A 17,133-nucleotide genomic window follows, 5' to 3' on the forward strand; every position below is an offset into this window, starting at 1 on the left:
ATAAAGCTTCTCTGCTGTATTTTTCTCTGATTAGTCCTTGAATTCTTTGTCTTGGGGAAGTCAAGAACCTGGCACCAGCTGGTGGTTGAGGGCTCAGGACCTGAGAATGTCCACCTGCTACCCAAGAGGTCCTGCCAAAGAGGGTGCCTGCTAGGGTTAGGGGACCCTCAGGAAGGCCTGTCTTGTTCATATCCCTAGGAGGACAAAGGGTGGGTCCTTGGGTCCTCCAAAGAACCCCTGCAATAGAGGCCAAGGGAGAAAGACCTACATAAAATACATGCCCAACCTGGAGAGGTCTCCCCTTCACCTTAACCTTTATTCCCTCTATTCTGATCCTGGAGATATAGGCGTTAAGAGAATGGACAGAGTCCTCCTTGTGAAAAGAAATACATTTAGATGAGGGAAAAGTGCCCTATCTCCTCTCAGCAGGTAGCAGCACACCCTACCCTTGGCCCCAGATGGCAAGAGAAGTCTTACCTATAATTATGGAAAATGTGACTTATATATACTAGACTGATCATTATCAAATGGAAACAGTGTTCATAATTTTAGTGATAAACACTTACAACCTATGAATGATCAGAAAAGCTATGAGGTGTGCCTGATATTTTTCTAAGGATAGGGAATAGATACTTCCATTTAGGAAGTCTAAAGAGGCAGGTAAAAAAAAAATGTATGATTACATACCAGGAGTCCTGCTTTCAACATACTGGTCACATTAATAAAGATTTGGGCTATAGCTGGGAGGCCAGCACTGTGACCTCACAGTGGCTAAGAGATCCCTGTGTGCCTAGCTCCTTCCCTTGGGGAGATGAAGCTGAGGCTTGCTGGACAGATTGTTCCAAAGAGGTGGTGCCCAGGGTCCAAGCTGGAAGTCCAGAACCAACCTTTTGAGGCCTCCAAGAGCTCCAGGCCCTGTCCCTGCATCAAGAATGGTCACCATGCTGGAAACCATCCTGTATCTGTTCATCATCCTCATCTGCTTCTTGATGCTCATCTGTTACTTCTTCTTTCGGAAGGATTAGGCTATAGCTCCTGCAAGGTGGGACTGAGACTTGATGGAAGCCATGGCCAGTCTAGCCTCTCAGGACATGTCAAGCACGACGGGCTCTTTCTAAGCTGCCAATGGCCTGGGTCTTGGCCTGTTTTGGGGTCTTCAACAGCCAGGGACCTTCACTGGACCCTTCCCACCAGGGTCAGCTTCCACCTAGGTCTCCGTCCCTCCTCCTCCCTAGGTCCCCTAGCTGGGTCCTCCAACCCTCACATTCTCTCTTGTAATAGTTTTGCTTCTGGTTCATTTTTGTACTGGGCTGTGGACCACTGGTTCTGGAGAGGGACTCAGTGTGGGTTCAGAGAAGGTATAAATGGTTCAGGTCTCTGCCATGGGGACAGGCATGAGAAGAAGTGGCCCACCCCCTCCAGAAACTAGCAAAGTTGGGCCATGGTGAACTAGAGTCCTAGCTGAAGACTGATGTTTTAGCAGGAACACTGGACTTTCCTTCTATCCATCGTGGACGATCCTTGAAAAAAACTGTCTTTACTAAATCTGGATGGTCGCAGCTAATTACCTTGGGCCTCCCTGAACAACAACCCTGTACCTTCCTTGTTAACTAAATCACTGAGATATATGTGGCTTATTACTTAAACTTTCCTGGCTTAAATTTTTTGCTTGAATACTTGGGCATTCCGGGATAATATTTGGCTTTGCCCCGATTATCTTTTGCCATGGTAACTAACAACATCAATTCTTCACTCTTAAGACCTTGGATCTTCCTGGTCAAGGGCATTGGACATCCCTTCCCCCACACCCCCACCCCCGGCTATTTCTCTGAAGACTTCCAGGATGAAAGCAGAAGAATGCTTCTATGATTCCACCATTATGTATAATATTGGTTGATGGTCTACATTATATATTCTATTTTTAGAGTTGTAAGAATTTTTTTTAAAGATTTTATTTATTTGACAGACAGAGATCACAAGTAGGCAGAGAGGCAGGGAAATTGAGAGGAGGAAGCAGGCTCCCTGCTAAGCAGAGAGCCCCATGCGGGGCTCGATCCCAGGACCCTGGGATCATGACCTGAGCCGAAGGCAGAGGCTTTAACCCACTGAGCCACCCAGGCGCCCCTAGAGTTGTAAGAATTTTTTAAAGTTATGAATGGGTATTGATTATTATCAAGTGATGATGATGATTACGACAATGATACTAAAATTTATTAAACAGCCTTACTATAACCCAACACCTATTTAAAAAAAAAACACTTATAGTACTGAGTTTCAATGTATTATATTACATACCTTTAAATTTTTTAATTGTGGCAAAATACACATAACATGAAAGTCATCATCTTAACCATTTTTTGAATATTCAGCTCAGTAGGATTCAGTACATTCACACCGTTGTGGAAACAATCTCCAGTATTTTTATCTTTCAAAACTGAAACTGGATCCTTGAAACAACAATTCCCAATTCCTGGCTTCTCTAGCCCCTGAGAGCCACCATTCTCCCTTCTGTCTCTGAATTTGACTACTCCAGGTGCCTCGTACTAGTGGAATCATACAATTTGTGTCCTTTTGCGTCCGGCTTATTTCACTTAGCAGCAAGTCCTCAAGTCCCTCCATGCTGTGGCATATGTCAGAATTTCCTTCCTTCTTAAGGCCAAATAATATTCCATTGGTGTGCTTGTGTGTGTGTGTATCACGTTTTTTTATCCACTCATCTGTTGTTAGATATTTGAGTTACTCCAACCTTTGGCTATCATGAACAGTGCTGCTATGAACACAGGTAGACAAATATCTCTTTAAGATTACATTCCTAACTGTTTCAAGAATATACCCTTAAGGGGCGCCTGGGTGGCTCAGTGGATTAAAGCCTCTGCCTTCGGCTCAGGTCATGATCCCAGGGTCCTGGGATCGAGCCCTGCATCAGGCTCTCTGCTCGGCAGGGAGCCTGCTTCCTCCTCTCTCTCTCTGCCTGCCTCTCTGCCTACTTGTGATCTCTATCTGTCAAATAAAATAAATAAAATCTTAAAAAAAAAAGAATATACCCTTAAGTGGAATTGCTGGATCATATGGTAATACTATTTTTAATTTTTTGAGCAATTGCTATACTATACTATTTTCCATAGCAGCTGCACTAATTTGCATATTTTATCTATTTTAAAGTTTAAAAACTGAGGTTCAGAAAGATGAAGTCACTTGTTAATACAGCTAGAATGTGGTAAAGAAAAGTTTTAAGTATGTCTGTTGTATTAATTTCCTAAGACTGCCATAACAAAGCACCACAAACTGAGTGGATGACAATGGCAGAAATTTATCCTGTCACTATTCTGGAAACCCGGAAGTCTGAAATCAATGGTCAGAAGACATTCACAAGACAGGAGCGCGGTTACTGCCCTTTAAGGGCACAGGGGGCCACAGCTCTTTCCACCTGAAGTTGCCAATATATTTTTAAAGATGTTTACATCTACATTCATGAGATGGACTATAACTTTTTTTCCTTCCTTCCTTGCTTAATTTGGGAGTCATGGTTAATCTCTGAACTGAGAACAACTCCCTCTTATTCTATTATCTGGGAGACTTCGTAAGGCTGAAAAGCTGGGTACGATGTTTTCTTTGTGGAAATATTGTTAACTACTGATTCAACACTTTAAAATGTTCTAAGATGATTCAGGTTTTCTGTTTTTCCTTAAGGCAATTTTGCTATATATTTTTCAGGAATGTGTTCCTTTTATGTAAGTTTTCAATTTATTTTTCTCTAATTTCTTACTCTCTGCTCTGACTGTCCTCTGACCGCTGTCTCATTCCTGAAAGTGTTTGTCTCTGCTGTTCTAAATGTGACCTCAAGGTCCTGGGATCCAGTCCCCCCTCGAGCTCCTTGTTCAGTGGAGAGCCTGCTTCTCCCTCTGTCTGCCTCTCCCTCTGCTTGTGAGTGCGTGCTCTCTCTCTGAAAAATAAATAAATATCTTAAACAAAAAGGAAAGAAAGGAAGAAAGAAAGAAAGAAAAAGAAAAGAAAGAAAAACACTGTTATTCCCTCAGGCAGCCCCTTGCTGTCCACCCTGGCTAAATATGTCCCCACTATTATACCACCCTGTCCCTTTCCTTTGTAGCACTTGTCATGATTTTTTAAAACTCTTTTTTTTAAGAGCTTTTAAGGCAGATGTTTAACCAACTAAGCCACCCAAACGTCCTGATTAGTTAGGATTTTTAATTATTGCATTCGCTGTCTCATTCCTACGAGAATATAACAACAAAAAAATCAGGAACCCTGTCTGTCTTCAATATACTTCCAACGTTTAACCCTGTCCCTGATACGAAGTTGCTGCTCTGTAGATTTTTCTGGGGTGTAGATGGAAGTCTAGATGAACATATAGATGTATGAATGGTTAGGTGTGTGGGTGAGTGGGTGGATGGATAGATGAAAAAGCTGGTGCTCCCTAAATAGTTTCCGGATAAATGGATGGAGTGATGGGAAGATAAAAGGATGCTTGGGTACTTGGCCGCTCAGGTTTTCACCTCCTATCCACGAGGGGGCGCGAAGAGACCGCGCGCGCGGGTTCAGCTCGGGAGACGCCGCTCTAGGCCGCAGCCCGCGCCCCAGGGCCATTTCCGCCGGCGACCGGCTGGTGGGGAGGTTTCTTGTGGCTGCAGCCGCCTTCCCGAGCGATGCCGAACCGTCCGGAACCGTGCTGCACTTTCTCTCGTCGTTCCCTTTGGTCCCGTCGATTACAGTCCTGGTGCCCCGGGTGAGTCACTACGGGGCCGCGCAGCACAGCGTCAGCGCTGCATCCCCCTCTCCCAGACAGGAGGAGAAACTGAGGCCCGAAGGGGCGGGGAGAGCCGGCGGAGGTCAGCCCGGATTCCGGGCTCCGCTCCTGGCTCCGTGTCCGGCCCCTCCGCCGGGTGCGGACCTCTCGGTAGGCGGGTCCTCGAGAAAGGGGCCCGGGGTCCGATCCCCCGCCCTCAGCTCGCACGCGGGAAGGACTCGGATCCCGCACTGGCCCCCGCGATTTGCTCACACACACCCACCTCCGGACCCTTAGTTCCCCAGAACCACTCTTCGTTTGCCTCCGAAGTGACCTGAGGAACGTGAACCCGTTTTGCCGTCACCCGTCGTTAACGGAGAGCGTGAAAACGCCGGTTGGGCGGAGCTGTTGTCTGAGCTTTCGGTTGGGGGCGCTCGCAGGGCCCCAGAGGGGCAGCGTGTGATTGCTCCCTCCCTGCCTGGCACTAAAGCCCCTTCCCTGTTGTTTGCGTGCCCAGGCCGTGCGGCCTCTGCGGCTGTCTGGGAAGCAGATGGAGACTGTCCCTTGGACGGCTTTGCGGGCCGTGCGGCAGGCAGCACCCGCTTCTGTCCCGCAAGACCCTGATCCGCCGCGCCTGAGGCCGCCCCTGTGTGCAGGGATGAGGCCTGCTAGGTAAGTGCTGCTGGGCCCGAGCCCCTTGACCAGGGAGTGGGTTGCCTTCCTGCCACAGCGCGGTGAGGGGGCAGGTGATCCTGGAGCACAGGTTCTGAGAGCCGCCTTCTTGCAAAGCGCTTGCGCAGAAGGGGACCTGGTGTGGTAGGTGGGGTAGGTTTGGGGTCAGAGAGGTCTGGATGGATTCAGGTCCTGGTTCAGCTGGTGGCCCACCGCATAACCTTGGCTCAGCTCCTTCCTTGTCCTGAGCTTCGGTTTCTTTTTAGTGGGGAAACTGCCAGAGCTCTGGGAGGACAGAGGTCTCCTGTGTGTCCTTTGTATTTGAGCCCAGGATGGGTGGCACATAGTAGGAACTCAAGCTGTATGTGTGGGGTGAATGAACACTGTAGGCGTTTTTCCCAGGAGCTGGTCTTCCCGTTGATGATGGGAGATGGAATCTTTACATAAAGGGCTGATGATGCTCAGGGTCGTGGGCCTGGCGACACCGCTTTCTCCTGCCTGGGAAGGTGGCAGGCTGCTAACATGGGCTGCCTGTGTCCTGGTCACTGATAGTGCAAGGAAGGGATTTCCTGAAAGTGTTTCCCCAAGTTTGGAGGGCCCTTTCCTGTCCCTTCCAAACCTGGAGAGTTCTCACACTTCCTCTTTCCTACCACCTTTTAGATGTCTTCTGTCACCTGTGCCAATGTCGTGCTCATGGATGGTGTAGGCAGAGGATTCAGGGAAGGTTGTCCTGTGTTTGGAGTGTGCACATCCTCACCTTCCGGGAGTTTGCCCACGTTCCAGCTTCTCCACAGACACCTTGGGCCTCCAGGGCCCAGGGGGGCAGTCATGGGTGCATTAGTGTCATTGTTGGGGCTTGACTTCTGTCCGTGCTGTTGGGAACCAGTCTGTGCATGTTACTTGAGTTTTCCTCAATGTCCAGCAGGGTTGCTGCCGGGCAGCCAACACATACTCCCAAAAATCTGGCCTTGGCATCCTTTTCAGCCTGGTTAATGATGCATTCAGCAGCATTGGCCACCTGTCATAGGCCATGCACTCTCTCCCTCTTTAGAGTAACCTCCACCCTTTTTACGAGGCAATAGTGTGATTGTTGGGGAAATAATAACAGCCAGCATTTGTTGAATGCTTACTTTACTCTGTGATAGCTACTGTGCTGAGTCCTTTCCTGATGCCTCCCATGCCCTGCTGTGAGCAGGGATAAGTTGGGTGCCCATTCCTGGGTTTTTGTCTGTTGCAGGTGAGCCCACCGTGTGCAGAGGCATCATGGGAGTTCTCTCAGGAACATTCTAGACCCCAGTGTCCTTGAGATAAGATTTCTTGACTTTTCTCTAGAGTGTGGTTTCCTTGCATCTGGTACAGTCACGTGTGGGTTCCTAGGGCTTCGTGTGAGGGTATCGGGGAACTGAGAGGTGAGAAGGTAATGTCCGTGAGTCCCCAGATCTGTTCCTCAATTCCAGACAACCTTGATCACATCTGGCCCTTGCTAAGTTTTCAGTGGCTGCTGCAGAGCCACTGAGGGTCTCCAGAGTCCCACTGGGTAATGAGAGTTCTCTGGGGTATCTGCCTTCCATCCTTGGAGTAATGGCAGAAGCATGTTTTAATGGGAAATGGGACCCACACATCAGATACTCTTGTCCCTGGCTTTGAATCTCCTTGTGCTGCTCTCTCAGTAACCTATTCAGAACCTTATTTTCTTTATTTAAGAAGCACACTTACAATAGAGGTGATTTCCGTGCTGCTTAATACCACAGGATTCCTGTCATTTCCAACCCTTAAGATTTTCCCAGCATTTTTGCTCAAAGTGACTTCTCTGATTCCGCTTGGCAGGGAGGCTCTACTGGGCTTTTGTAAGAATGGCCACTCCTGAGGTCCTGTGCTCGGCTGGGTGGTTTCCCAGATTCAGTCTATTCCAAAGGCCAGTAGCATTTGCTGCTCTTCCTAGGTCTCTCTCTGCCCTTCATGCACCTGCATTCAAAAGCGATCATGGGCTGCCTGTGCTCTGGTCATTGATAATGCAGGGAGAGGAATTGTTGAAAGCGGCTTCCCGTGTTTGGAGGGTCCATCCCTGTCCCTTCCAAATGCTGATGCCTTCACACACTCCTGCTCCTCTCCAGCTAGTGCTCTCTGGTCTCAGGCATTGAGGGCTGCTGTGTGAGTCAGTGACGGGACACAAATTTGATGGCCCAAATGTGATGTGATGGGAAATAGGAAGGTATGGGGAGATGGGGCAACACGAGGAGTTTGACCTTGGGGTGAGCACAAGCATCAGAGAGACAGATGTGCCGGGATGTAATGACAGTGGAGGGAGGCTGCAGTGGTGGCCTTCACTCCCAGCGTGGGGGTGGGGGCTCCGTGGGAGGAGCTTCTGAGCTTTAGCTCTCTGGCCAGCTCTTTGCCAATTGCTCTACCTGCTCTTGCCCTGAAAACACCCGTTTTTTTAAGACCGTGTTTATTTTGACTCTTCTCTGAGAATTGAGATTCATTTCTGAGCTGTGTTTGGCGTGAAATCAGCTCATGCCTGATTCATTGGGGCATTCTCATCGATAGCAGCTTAAAGATGAGACCACACTGGAACCCAGACGTCTGTTATGACCACCTGCTGCTCCATGGTGTCCTGCTCATTCCAAGAGTGCTGCCTTGAATCTGGAGATTGTTGGAGGAAGCCAGAGGGGATGGAAGCACCGGCCCTTTCATGGTGAGCTGGGTCCCAGCTGCCCTGGGGGGACCTCCTCATGGTGAGTTAATGCCAAAGGGCTAAGTCAGCCTGTGTTTCTGATACGGAAATTCCAGGCTGCTGTTCTTATTGGACTTTCTCCTTTAGATGATGTCGGGGTTGATCGTGGACGCTGGAGTGGCGTGGTGAAGAAGGACGTTGCCGTGTGAAGCATTGCCAGACCTCCTTGCCTGGTTGCCTCAGCACAGCATGGAACGCCTTTTCCGTCTGTGTAGGCAGGCCTGAGGGAAAGCCCTGGCACTCTGGAAGCTTGAGGTCCAGAGCTAGAGACTTTAGCTGGTTCTGCCACTCCCCCAGCAGCTGTCACCAAGCGCTGTTGACCAGGAAGACCAGTTCCCTTCCACCTGGGCCATGTTGTCCAGCAGCCTCCACGTCTCCCCGCCTCCTCCCCCTATAACTTTTTAGAACCAAGAGTTTTCTGCACAGTGCATCCTTGTCCTCTTACCCATCCAATAAATTTTGAAGCTGCCCTGCTGCTTGTTTTTGTTGTTTTTCTTCTCTTTTGAAGCCCATACCTCCATGTGCCAGTAGGGTAGCTATAAAGAAGGTGGGTCATGAACAAACCTTCCATTTTTTACTCACCGAGCTGTTCCGTTTAGTGCACTCCCGAGGCGCGCCTAGCGCTAGGCGCTGGGATGTAGAATTTGGCCTAGGGGTTGAACAATCCCGAGTGCTTCTGGGGGGCTCAGGTTTGGGAGAAAAGGAAAACATTAGGAGTGTTGGCTGAAGGACATCTGGGCCCAGGCTTTGGAAAAGAATACTTTTTGACAGTGAGGAGGAAGGAGTGCCCTGAGTGCTGGCACCGGGGCTCCCCCGGGGGATTTTGGGAGATGGTTCTGAGTAGGGGCAGGTGACGAACAACACCTGTCCTTTGGAGGGCTCTGTGGCTGGGGTAGGCAAAGGCCTGGTGTCAGGATTTTTATTGCTCTCGCCACAAGGTAGATTTGGTCTCTGAGAGTCATGTTCAGTGTGCCTTGCAAACCTTGCATGGAAATTGAAATCACCTTGATTGGGGCTGAAGTCAAAACCAGGTGGTGAGGCCTACCTTTGTGAGTTCAGCACCTTGACAGCCTCAGTCCACAGGAGGCATTCCTGGGGCTGAAGCGTCTACACTGCCCACCAGCTCCACCAGAGGCCCTTCTTTCTCCCTCTCCCCTCTCCCGAACTCCTACCCGAGGACCTGATGTCACCCACTCTCTCTCAAAGGTCCCCCACCTACTCCACTCTCTGGGCCAGTGTCCTCCCACCATGGCCCTGGTCCCCTCGTGAAAAATGAAAGCGTTTTCCCCAGCTTGGCCCAAGTTCCTTTCCAGTGAAGTTCACAGCTGGATGTTGCCTTGCTATTGTAGATGTCCTTTCTCTCACACTGACCAGCCCCTCCTTGCCAGGCACCTTCCCGCCAGCTTTGGGTAGCCCCGTGCCCTGCATTCCCTTCCCCTTTCTTCTGTTTGTTTTCTCATGTTTTCTTAACTGCCTCCCTGCCCTGCACCTCAGTCCTGTGGCATTTCTGCTGCCCGTTGGTCAATGATCTGTGGAGAGGGCAGCGACGAAGTGCTGGGGAAGAAAGGAGGAGGTGACATTGCCATGGTTGCTGAGATGGCCAAGGGAGGGGCGTCTTGGGGCTGCGGAGGCGTGATCACTGACCGTGGCTTGGCCCAGCATCACCAAAATGTCCTTCCCAGTAAGCTGAACTGGTCAGGTTGTGGAGTGTCAGCCATCGCTGCCCTGTTCCTGCAGCCCCTTAGTATAGTGGTGGGCCGGGGAGATCAGAGAGGTCCTCGTGGCAGCAGCTGGCACACAGTCCACACTCAGAGCACAGCTCTCCTCAGTCAACAACTTGTTTGCTTTCAAATTGTGACCAATCCTTACCCCAGGCCCAGCCTCTTGGTCTGCCCTCCCCTGCCCTCTGCCCCCCTGGCCCCATCTGAGGGGCCCTAGTAGCATGGACATTCCATTCTCCAGGGAACCTGCGGGGCCCTCCTCACTGCCCATGGTCTGCGTATCCATCCTTACCTCACACACCACGCCCTGGGATCACCAAAGGCCGCAGCCATGCTACTACGGGAGGCTCCTGAACGTGCTCTCCTTTTCCTGGCCTCCCTGCTTGGCATGCGTCCCCCGTGTCAGAGGCTGGACTTGACTCAGCTTGTGTTACTTCTTTAAGGAAACCCTCCTTGGCTAACCCGCAGCCAGACTGGATTCCCTGCCCTTCCTTTCCTTCATACCCAGTGTCAGTCACGTGCAGTACCATTCCAGATACTGGTCAACGAAAGAAGGCAAAAGAACAAACCCCTGCCTTCATAGTACTTAACATTTTAGAGGACAGAGACAGACCATAAAGTACTAAAACGTGTACATGCTAGAGATGGGCTAAAAGGAAAAACAGGGAAAGGAGACAGGAAATCTGGGGCAAGAGGGGGAGTGGCGCTTGAAACTGAGCAGACAGGGAAGGCCTCACCTGGCAGGTATGACTGGAGTCAAGGGAGGGCCTCTCACCTCTGGATGTTCATGGCAGCCTTGCTGCCTCCATTACAGTGTAGATGGAGTGGTAGGAAGCTTTCCTCTGGGGTACCAGGCTCAGGAAACTGGGGGCATAGGAGGCCGAAGAGGACATCGAAGAGGACATCGCCATGCTGCATCTGGTTATGAATGGCTGTCACATGGCGGGGTGGCGACCCACTCATGGTCAGTCTACTGACTGGTCAGTCTAGGCTGTGTGTGTCTTGAGGGTAGGCTCCGCCTCTGCCAGCCCTGCAGCCCCTCCCCATCCTCCACTGCAGCTCAGTGGATAAGAAAGCCCAGCCACCCAAGGGCAGCCCTAACCCATGACTTTGGTCTCCGACTAAGAGCAGGTTTTCCTCTCTGGGAGTTGTGATTGGTCACAGGAACAGAAACTGGAAGAGACGGAGGGATTGAGTCCCTTTAACCACAGGATCTCAATTACAGAGCACTGGCTCCTGTTGCAGGTGAGGGGCCATTTCTAGAACTCTTCTGAAGGGAGGAGCATATTTCAGTTTCCAAACCACATCTGTGTTCTGCAAGGCCCAGGGTCCAGTTTGCCTGAATTTTTGTGAGATGTGGCCAAGTGACCAAAACTCCTGTCTTCCTTTTCTTTTTTTTTTTTTTAAATGATTTTTTTTATTTATTTGTCAGAGAGAGAGCGCACAAGCAGGGGGAGCAGCAGGCAGAGGGAGAAGCAGGCTCCCTGATGAGCAAAGAGCCCGATGTGGGGCTCATTCCCAGAACCCTGGGATCATGACCTGAGCTGAAGGCAGACGTTTAACTGACTGAGCCACCCAGGCGTCCCCTGTCTTCCTTTTTTTTTTTTTTTTTAATCAGAAACCTAACATTTACCACCACCGTGCCATTTGTTACAATCAGGATTCAAGTGAGCCTCTGCCACTAACAGCCTGACGGGTACAGTGACTGACACATGCCAGGAGCTCGGTCAGCGTTCAAGGGTGAGGAAGGAGGCCAAGAGTGGTCTTGACCATGTGCACCAGGAATAGCTCCTGGAGGCCTCTCTGTCCCCGGGACTATAACTGCCATGTCACCAGGATACCTAACTACACCTGGGAAGCAGCCTAATGAGATCATTTAGGGCCTGTTGAATTCTCAGTGTCCCTGTGAGACTGTGGGGTTGGAGCATGTCCTTTTGCCTCCTTGGGCCTCAGTTTCTGGCTCCGTACTTTGACCATCAGCACCCACCCCCCACAACAAGGACGAAGTAAGTTGATGCACGTTCACTGCATAACACAGTGCCCACCTCCTGCTGTGCTCTCGCTAAACGTCAGCCGTTTTTATTGGATGAGCATGTCTAGCTTGTTGATGGTTAACATGGAGAACAAGTATATCATGATGACAGACTCATCCGTTAATGTGACACCACAAATACTTCCTTCTTTGCTAATTTGCAGATACCCCAGTAGGACTGGTGTTAATCATCGCCACCACTGATCAAACTTTGATTAAATGTCACACACTGTACTAAGGAAGCCTATAGATGTTATTACCTCATTCAATCTTCACAACAACCCAGTGAGGTAGATTTCATGATCTCCCATTTTATAAATGAGGAAACCAAGGCTCAGAGTAATGAAGGGACGTGTCTTACTTCTAATGAGTGGCTCAGCTGGTTTTCCATCGCTTGGTATATTAAGTAGTGAAAAATGTTGCAGGCTGATTTCATAAATAGCATGAGCATATCAGGTTGTCAGATGCTTGTTTGTGCTGGAAAACCAGAAATTAGGGTATGTTACTATTCTGTCCCATCTGCTTCACACTGCCTATTTTCCAGTCTTCTAAAATATTCTCCATCTAAATCAACAGCTTTTAGCATTGAACTTGTGAACCTGACATGTACAGAGACAATAGGCATGTTTCAGCCAACACCAGAATTTCAACTGTTGATCTTTACTGTTGTTGCTTTTTGCATTAGAGACCTTACATTCGCCACCACTGCTGCTACTGTAGGAGAACAGAGAGCCAGAAGAATGAAGGTTTACTCTTCCGTTCAAAAATACTGCCAGGCACTACGCTAAGAATAGAGATACAGTGATGAAAAAGAAAGTTTCTGCCCTGAGGATCACACACAACTACCTAAGATAGTAAGTTTTATTAATCCACACCCCACATTGCTATGAACCGTCACTTTATTCTCAGTCTTGCTGTAAGCTGGGCGTGCAGCTCTGACAAAAGCAGAGGAGGGGGGCTCGTTGAGCTTATAGTCTAGAATAGCAATATCCCACAGAAATACAATGAAACCCACAAAGGTAATTTAAAGTTTCCCTAGTAGTCCCGTAAATAAAAAGAGGATGAAATGCAGTTTAATACTGTATTTTATTTAACCCAACATATCAGAAAATATTGTCATTTCAGTATATAACTAATATAAGAAATTACTAATGAGATATTTTACATGTTTTCCCAAACTAAGTCTTTGAAATCGGGTACATATTTTATGCTTATACATCTAAACCCACATCTGGGTTTCAATTAAGCACCTTTAGAATGCTCAGTTGCCACATACGGCTGGTGGCTACATTATTAGACAGCAAAGATCCAGGTGGTGAGAGGTTCAAGGCTAATTCCATGTAAGAAGAGTGTCCTGAGGATGCCTTCTCTACAGAAAGGTTGCTGCATTCTGTAGAGTCTTAAAGAAGCTTCTCTTGCCTAGGTCCCCCATTCTCTGGTACCCCACCTGGGTATCCTACATCCTGGCAGAGAAGGGCTGGGTATACATTCACTGTGCCTGATGGAATCCTCGCATCATGTTCAGAGCCTTCTGGAAGCAGGACACCAACTTCTGTAGTGCTTATCTAGTGCAAGCCCCACCTCCTGGAATTAAGCTTAGTATGCCCAGAGTCTGTACATTCGGTCAGTCACTACTTGTTTATTGAGCACCTACTAAGTGTCTGCCTCTGGGGTAAGCAATGGGAACACACACCGGTGAATACAGGCCATTGTAAACTCACAGTCCTGTCATGATAAATGAGTAACCAACAAATGAAGAAATGTAATAAATGCTCTGAAAGACAAATGAAAGTTGCCATGGGACTAAATGGGGACACTGGAGATCTGTCGTGGGGGAAGGGGTCAGAGAAGGTCCCTGAGCAAGTAGAATTACCTGGGCAGTGGAGGAGTGGTGCACGGGCACAAGCAGCGTGGGGGGCGTAGGGGGAGCTGGAGGAGGGCCAATGTGGATGGCATGCAGCATGGAGAACTGGGGCAGCATCCTGGAGTGAGTGTGACAACACTGGCTTCGTTGTGCCACACACACCTAATTCAAGCCAGCTGCATAGCTTGGGTGACAAGTTTCACCCTCTCTGGGCCTTGGTTACCTCCCTTAAAGGAATGCGGTAAAGACATATGAAAACATTGATATAGCAGATGCCCTGATTCATTGTGAAATTATTGACCTCCTTTATTAAAGATTCTTCTGCACCATATCAAGATGGCCAAATTTTGTGTTTGTTTCCTTGTCTTGGGGATATTGGGGTTGAAGGCTCCAGAGCAGTTTTTAGAGAAGTAGAGACAGACCCTTCCCCTTATTGTTTCCCTTACTTTATTTTTACTAAAAGATTTGAACAACACACGCAACACACTTGAGTTTTAAAAAGAAATCTTTTGGGACGCCTGGGTGGCTCAGTTGGTTAGGCCGCTGCCTTCGGCTCAGGTCATGATCTCGGGGTCCTGGGATCGAGTCCCGCATCGGGCTCCTTGCTCAGCGGGGAGCCTGCTTCTCTCTCTGCCTCTGCCTGCTGCTCCCCCTGCTTGTGTTCTCTCTCTCTCTCTCTCTCTCTCTGACAAATAAATAAATAAAATCTTTAAAAAGAAATCTTTTCTTTTGGAATAATTTTAGATTTGCAGAAAAGTTAAAAACCTAGTACAAAGACTTCCTATATACCCTTCACCCAGCCTCCCCTAACAAGCACATGGCTATCATGTAGCCGCAGTATAGTTGTCACCATTAAGAAATTAATATTGGCACATGACCATTACCTGAACTCTAGACTCAGTTTGGATTTCACCAGCTTCCCCCGTATTGTCCATTTTCTGTGCCAGGACCTGATCTAGAACACCACATTACATTTCATCGGCGTGTATCCTCATCTCCTCCAATCTGCAACAGATTCTCAAGTCTTTCCTTGTTTTTCCAGAGCTTGACAGTTTTGGGAATGTCCTTTATTTGTAGAATGTCCTTTATTTGCCTTTCTTTGCTGGTTTCTCATGACTAGAATGGGGTTATGGGTTTGGGGAAAGAATTATCACAGAGGTGAAGTTCCTCTTGTCACATATCAGGAGCACATGATATCAACATGACTTATCCCTAGTGATATTAGCCTTGATTACTTGGCTAAGGGGAGGCTGCCAAACTTCACTATAAAGTTGCTGTTTCTTCTTTTCCAAAGATTCTGGTCTTTGGAATATAGGCATGATTTTAATACATATTTTAGAAAACATGTTTAGAAATCTTTGCTCAACAGTGAGAGAGCATATATTTTCTCAAGCACATTTAGAACATTTCTAAATATTGGCCACATTGTATGTTGCAAAGCAAATCTCACATACCAATGCGTCAGTATGATATAGACTACAATATGTGACTACAACAGAAAGGCATAAAACCAAAACAAACTTTAAAGAATATTCTTGAATATTGCTTGAATTAAATGAAAATACTATATATCAAAATTTGTTGAATGCAGCTAAAGACTACGCAAGGAGTTTATAACCTCAAATGCTTTTGTTGAGATTTCCCACCAGTAAGGGAGCATGTGACCCATCACACAGGAGACTTACCTGTATTGACACCTGTAGACAGGAATTCAGAGGGTTCAGAACTCCCTACTGTTCTGGTCTTTGGCACTCCATAACCATGAGGGAATCAGAAGGCCAGCTTTATTCCCTGGTAGCTTTATTGGGGAGGTCATTAAGGGTCAAGATGGGATTCTTTGAACTCCCTTGGAATGGGCTCATCAAGGGCCACTCCTCACCAGAGAAGGATGCGCTAGGAAAACCTATCCATTTCCTTCCATTTTCTGTGGCATTGGCTCAGCCAAGCATCCCCAGCATCTCTGTTTCCCAACAGTAAACGACGATGTGAATGGCTCCCATGAATTGTCCAATGCACGACTCTTATGTGGCTGTCCTGCCCACCCTCAGTGGAAGATGGATGGGGATGTGCCCTGGGATAAACCCAGCATATGTCCCTCACTGTATGCAAAAAACCAGATTGAGTGTGAAGTCAGCAAGTCCACATACAGAGAGAGGCAGAGATGCAGAACAGGAAGTCTGGCGGCATTCCAGTCCCTGGTATGTGTTGTGTTGGGCCAGTTTGACCCCTGCCCTCCCCTTCACTTGATTCTCTAAGTTTTCCAAAAGTTATTTCTTTTGGAAGCATAAGTTAGGTTTCTGTCACCAGTGCATCCTGGCAAAAAGCCTATTTCTTCCTTAACTTGCATCCAAATGGCCAGTTATTACGGTATTCCATGGATGCTTTGCATGGGGTGCTGTGGTCAATTTGCTTATCCAGGCTGACTTTCCCCTGTATGACCCTGGGCAGCCTAGCTAGATTCCGGCAAACAGGCAGCATGTCAAGTTCTCAGAATAAACATGTTGTGATGGCCCTTGCTCATGGCATTCAGACAACAGTCCATTCTCAGTGGCTTGCCCTTATTTAGTCACAAAATTTATCTTCTGATCTTAAAAGAGCAGGCACACTCACTCCAAGCAGGAAAGGAGTATATGTATGAATTGGACCTTTTGATGGGAGGGGATGATCTGGGCACAAGCAGCTACTCCAGTGGGGCCCAGGTTGGCAAGCAAGACTGCCTGGAAGATGGTGCTCTCAAGAGTGGAGGAAGTGAGCTCAGGGAAACTCAAGGGGGCTACTGGGGGAAGAAGACACTAGCCAACGCAGCCCTAGTATATGCAAGGCCTTGAGCAAATGTTTTTTGCGTGGCTCCTTTCTATATAAGCAATTTGCTTAAAAATATATCACAAAATTCATGGGCCCATGTGGAATACAGTGGTTCATTGGTGGTGATTTAGAATAATGGCTAGGGAGGAGGTCCTGGGGCTGTATTTATCATCCTATCAGGGCACAGGAAGGTTCTTGGTAGTATCCAGACATGATCTCTTCCAGTTCCAGTCCAAGTATCATCCCTTCATTTTTTTTACTATAAAATTTGCCATTTTTGCCTAATTTCATATTTCCCACTGCAAAAATATGCTATTTGGAACCTGTTATTATTGAAGCAATATAACATAACTTTGTAGCCTTCTAATATATTTATTTAATGCTTGTATATTATTACTCATGATGCTTCATCATCCATGAGCGGGGGTGTCGATACACTGGTTTCCAAGGACTCAGAGATTTTCCCTGGGACTCATTGATGAGAACTACAAATACAAATCTCACCCAGAATATGCAAAAAAAATGTGCATGATAATTTATTTTCTGGTCATGTTAAATTTA

General features: G+C 47.9%; 2 non-coding genes across 2 annotated transcripts; both read left to right on the top strand.

Moving 5' to 3' along the window:
* The first annotated feature begins 5,908 nt into the window (after positions 1-5,908).
* Positions 5,909-6,051, top strand: LOC125110173 (small nucleolar RNA SNORA71). Its single transcript, XR_007130497.1, has one exon. It is a non-coding gene; the product is annotated as a small nucleolar RNA SNORA71 (small nucleolar RNA).
* Positions 6,052-7,379: 1,328 nt separating this feature from the next.
* On the top strand, positions 7,380-7,513 carry LOC125110172 (small nucleolar RNA SNORA71). Its single transcript, XR_007130496.1, has one exon. It is a non-coding gene; the product is annotated as a small nucleolar RNA SNORA71 (small nucleolar RNA).
* The last annotated feature ends 9,620 nt before the right edge of the window (positions 7,514-17,133 follow it).

The sequence above is a fragment of the Lutra lutra genome, chromosome 9 (genome assembly GCF_902655055.1).
Source record: "Lutra lutra chromosome 9, mLutLut1.2, whole genome shotgun sequence".
In the NCBI taxonomy this organism is placed as follows: Eukaryota; Metazoa; Chordata; class Mammalia; order Carnivora; family Mustelidae; genus Lutra; species Lutra lutra.